This window comes from Zingiber officinale, chromosome 2B (genome assembly GCF_018446385.1).
Source record: "Zingiber officinale cultivar Zhangliang chromosome 2B, Zo_v1.1, whole genome shotgun sequence".
In the NCBI taxonomy this organism is placed as follows: Eukaryota; Viridiplantae; Streptophyta; class Magnoliopsida; order Zingiberales; family Zingiberaceae; genus Zingiber; species Zingiber officinale.
The window spans coordinates 80,993,700-80,999,235 of record NC_055989.1 but is presented as its reverse complement, the minus strand read 5'-3'; positions in this window follow the sequence as shown (position 1 = coordinate 80,999,235).

Below are 5,536 nucleotides of genomic sequence, written 5' to 3'. Positions count from 1 at the left end.
TTGTGAGTTTTGTCAGGTCAAATATTTTCTGCAGGTTTGGATTGCCCAGGGCGATAATTAGTGATCAGGGGACACATTTTTGTAATAGACACATGAAGGCTATGTTGAGCAGATATGGGGTTTCACATAGAGTTGCTACTCCTTATCATCCCCAAACAAATGGACAAGCTGAGGTGTCAAATAGAGAAGTGAAATCAATTCTAGAGAAAACTGTGAGGCTTGACAGGAAGGATTGGAGCAAGAGATTAGATGATGCACTTTGGGCTTATAGGACTGCTTTCAAGACTCCTATAGGGATGTCTCCATACAGGATGGTTTATGGTAAAGCTTGTCACCTTCCGGCAGAGATTGAATATAAGGCTTATTGGGCAGTTAAAGCTTGCAATCTTGATGCTAGCTTAGTAGGAGAAGAAAGGAAATTGCAACTCCAAGAACTTGAGGAAATTCGGTTAGAAGCATTTGAGAACTCAAGGATCTACAAAGAAAAGACCAAGAATTTTCATGATAAGGACATTGTAAGCAAAGAATTTAATATTGGTGACAAGGTGCTCTTATATAGGTCACGACTTCAATTGATTAAAGGTTCGTTGAGATCTCGTTGGGAAGGACCTTATGTTGTGACTAATGTGTTTTCTTGTGGAGTTTTTGAGATTAGGGAAGAGGCTACCAACCGGATTTTCAAGGTGAATGGGCACAGACTCAAGTTGTTTTATGAGATTGGCAATGGAGAGGTGGTGCAAAAGATGAAGGTTATGGATGATATCTACTCATGTGGAGGGGAGTTTGTTCCAACTTAGCTTTCTTCTTATTTTCATTTCTAGTTGTTTTAATAAATGTTTGTTTTTGTTTGAAGGATAGATTTTTAATGTTGAAGTTTTGTTGTTGAAATTTGTTTTGTTTTGAATAAGAAAATGGCACCCCTTAAGCAATTTTTCTTTAGCATGTTAGAGGTAGAGATTGTGAGCTAGTTTTGAGAATCTATTTTGGAGCTTAATGTCAATAATGGACTTTTAATTTTCTCAAGGTTTCTATTTAATGATGAACACTTGATTGGTAAATTGGATTGATATATTTTCATACCTAGTGAGGATGAGCCTTAATTGAGTGGTGCACTTGTGTTATTGCACTCTAGAACTTGCTTTGATTCTTTCAAAACCATAATCTAATGGATTAAATCATGTTTATGAAGGTTAATCTAGTTGTTTCTTTCTTCCACACAAAATCTTGCTATTTTTCTTGATAATCATCATATCAATTTATGTCTTTTTATTTGCAATCTTTTGGATATGGATGCATGGTTTGTTATATAATGGATATTTTGGCAAGGTGGACTAAGTTGAAGTGTGGGCCGGGGGAAGAGTTCTTGGATGATATGTGTAGACTACATTTTTGATGCATTTTCTTATGGGCCGGAATTTTTGATGATCAAAGTTTAGTTTAATTGCAATGGAGGTAGTATTAGAAGTTTTTGGAGCAATGGGATGTATGAATTGAAATGAAATCTGTAAGAAATGAAGAATACAAAATGAAGAAATGCTGTGAGCTACTGTGACATATAAGGATTGAAGCAACAAGAATGACGATTCAGTTTAATTTCTGAGGCTTTTCGGAATGGGTAGTGAAGCTGTTCACTAAGTTTTAAAATTCTGGAATCTGAAAATTCTGTTGGAGCTGCTGCACATGAGATGTGTCATGTTTGAAACAGAAAAGCAGAAGTGTTGTAGAAGCTATTAAACAGAATTGCAAGGATCAAAACAGAATTCTGAAACTGGGAATGCAGAATAATGAAATCTGCAGAACATGAGAAGTGATGTGATACTGGAATCTGTTTACTATGGAGCAAAATTCAAAATTCAAAGTTTGAAATACCATTTTATTTATGAAGTAGTCAGATTGAGGCATTAGTTCTGCAGAAATGAGGATAATTTTCAACTACTTGATACCATAACAGTGAAGGAAGAATTGAAAGAATAGGTTGAGATAGTTTGGTGTAGAATTTCTTGGGATCAAATCTGTTATTTTCAAATATAAAATATGGGAGTGTGTTTCAGCTAATCAAGAGAGGAGTATTAAGTGTAGATGAGAAAAGTTAAAGGAAGACCAAGAGTTTAAACCAAAATCTAGCAATGCAGAAATCAATACAATTTCTGAAATGTTAGTGGTTGTTCCAATTTGAGTGTTTTGATCAGAAAATGATGGAATTCAAGGTTGGAATTTTTGGAGGCTTAATGAGGAAATTTAAAGGAATTAAAGATAAGGCTTGATCAGAGGAAAGAAGAATGAAGTTCTGGAAATAGCTAGCTGCTGAGTGACAAAATGAAGTTGTTCAATTCTGGACATTGAACAAAATTTTGTGCCATTTTGGAATAGGAGTTATGACAAGCTAGAGTTGTTAAAATCTTGAAATCTTTGGAGGATGATTTGATAGATATCTTGAGAGGCTAGATGTAGAGAAATTGGAATTTTTGAAGGCTAGATGATGTTAAGTTGATATAAAATTCAGAGACTGTACAGATAAATCAGGAAATCTGTATTTGCTGTGATAACTGAGTTAAAAGCTATTTGTTCACTGAAAATATGGAAGCTAGCTGCTTGTATAGTGTTGACAAAAGAAGATCTTATATCTCTATAGTTTATCTGAATTTTAGAGTAAGATTTTGATACAGAACAATGACAAAAGCTAGGTACTGGAAGTTGAAGCTGAAAATCTGTATCTGTCCATTCTGCAGTTGAGATGGAATTCTGATTTTGCAGTAATTGAAGGTATAATTTGAGTTGGATTTGGTTAGGTCTTGCTGTGGATTAAATGTAGAAAGAAAGCTACAGAAATAGAAGGTATATAAATGACAGGAAAGGAGTTGAATCTTATCAGCACAGGAAGTTGGTTCTGAATTCAAGCTGGCAGATTGGGTTAAGTTTCTTTACTATTTCTGATTAGAAATTAATGGAACTCAAAGACCTTTGACTCAATACCAAACGAACCAACTTCTAAAGCTCAATTTTTTGGAAAAATTTGCAAAATTTTGAATCTGAATACTATGAGTTAGGTTTCGAATTTCTTTTGTGGTGCATCATTTTATTAATGGAGCACTTCAAGATGGTGTCATAACTTGAATATTTAAATAAATTTCATGCTAGAAATTCTTTTGAACATTTTCAGAATTGAATTAAGGTTGAATTGTGTTAATTTTGGACAGTGCAGAGACGAGCAAAGATTTAAGTGTGGGGGAGACATGGTATGATCCAAGTGTTTCATTGATGGATCGAATGCAAAATCAGAGAACAAGAAAGTGCAAATTGATACCATGGCAGATGATGAAATGCTGAGATATTGAAGTGGAATCAGAAATGCAATTTTTTTGTATCAATGATTTGCTTAAATTCAGAAGCAACTATATATGAAAATCTTGCATTATATGAAACAATGGTGTTGCATTTCTTTCAATGCTATTTTAAACTAATTTGATAGAATCTTAATGAATCAAAGTGTTGAATTGGAATTGTGTGCCGGAATTTTGCAAGGCTAAAAATTGAAGTTAAGTAAAATAAGATTACTGGAATTGGGACTGAATGAAATGGTTTTCAGTCATTGCTAAGCTGTTTGAATTCCTAGAGATGCATTCATTGAAATTAAAGGAATGAGAACTGAAATTGTTGATTGATGTTTATGCAATTGGAAGGAAGTTAAGGAAGAAGAGAAGAATGGCCGGAATTCATTATATAACATTCTTTGTATCCATGTCTTCCACTAGAACTTAAACTCATGCTTTCTTTTTTATCTTTTCTTTGAGTTAATTCTTATTTTTCTTATCTTTTCTTGCAACTAATACTTTGATGTGCACTGAATTCATATTCTTGTATTTTCCTTTCCATGATTAACCTTCATATTGTGATTTGTATCCATGATCATGGTAGAGAGTAGAAGATAAGCAAGCTTATGGTAGGGTAAGAAGCACAAGTAGCATGAGCGCCCTCTATTTTTGTTATTACATGTGAGATAGGATGAGGACCACAAAAACTCTATCTTGTGAGATTTTAGTGTGAATCAATTTCAATTTATTCATGATTGATGGAAATTATTATGTTGTTAACCAAGAGTAAAGTTTTAAGTCCATGAATGCTTGAGATTTTGGAATGTGATAATCTAAGATGGTTTACTTCCTTTATTTTCTAATCATGTTTAGGAATTTGTTTAGGGGGTGCCATTTAAGTAGGAATTTTAGTTTTTCTTGACTTTCACGGGGCGTTCAAGAGTAAGTGTGGGGGAATTTGATAACCATGATTTTACTATGCTATTTTCATTCATACAATCATGGTTTGATGTAGTTTTCATATATATAACCCATATTTACGTTACATTTTTATACATTGTATCAATTTTAGACTTAATTGCAAATTATGTTATTGTGACTTTATTTGATGCTAATATTTGTTTATTATTTTGTAGGCATCAAAGGTTTTGGATTGGGATGAATCTGAACCGAAGTTGTGCTCGTATCGGAGTTTTAACGAGGCGATCAAGCTCTGGATCGATTGGGACCGTCCATTGAAGATTGGAGAGATCTGGGCCATCCGTCAAGCATCTGATACATCCGACTTAATGAGGAGCAGATCTGGACCGTAGATGAGGATCAACACTGTTGGATCGAATTTATGGCTATTTTCCACCGTTGATCAAGCTTCGATGATTCTAAGCCGTTGGATCATATCTGAGGAGGATTTAAAACCCACGAGAAGCTCCAGTGCTTCTTGAGCTCGGTTCCTCACGTCATCACCACTGTTCACAGTCTTCCTCCTTTGCGACGTCGACGCTCCCATCGACATCCAGATCGAAATTCAAGATCTGTCATCACCGGAATCATTTGGAGTGACCGGCGACCACTGTTCGATCATCAGATTGCGATTGAAGGAGGTTCTTCTGCCGCGATCTTCGCACTGACGCATTCCAGACGACTTCAGCTTTGGGGAGTTCTTCCGATCTGAGGGAATCTACCAAGCAACAGAAGTTTTGGAGGAGTTTTTTCGGGATTTCTGAATCATATTTGTTCTTTAATTCTCTCGCGACTTCGGCATTGATTCGATCGATCGATTGTCGATCGCGATTCATTTTTCTTCCTCTGTTCTTCGGGCAGTGAACATTCTGATGAGATTGTAAGCTTGTAGGGAGGTTTCTATCAGCTGAACACTTCTCAATTCTCAACCGTGACTCTGAGTTGATCTGGTGATTACTCACGGGAGTTTCCGAGAATTTCTCTGCAACTTGGCAGCGAGACAGTTTATGAAACACTGATCTGGGTGTAGATGTTCTTCATTTGATTTTAATTTCAATTCATAGATCTGTTGTTTTTATTTGTTTTGTTTCCCTTCCGTTGCAAGAAAAACCCAATTGAAATGTGTTCTGTTAGATCCAACCATGGCATTTCTGTTCTAGTGTTTGGTTGAATTTGAAAGTGTAATCAGAAACAGAAGTTAGGTTTCAATTCATACGTAGGTTTCAACTGTTAATTTGTGATCTAGATTCAATTCTGTTAGTGAG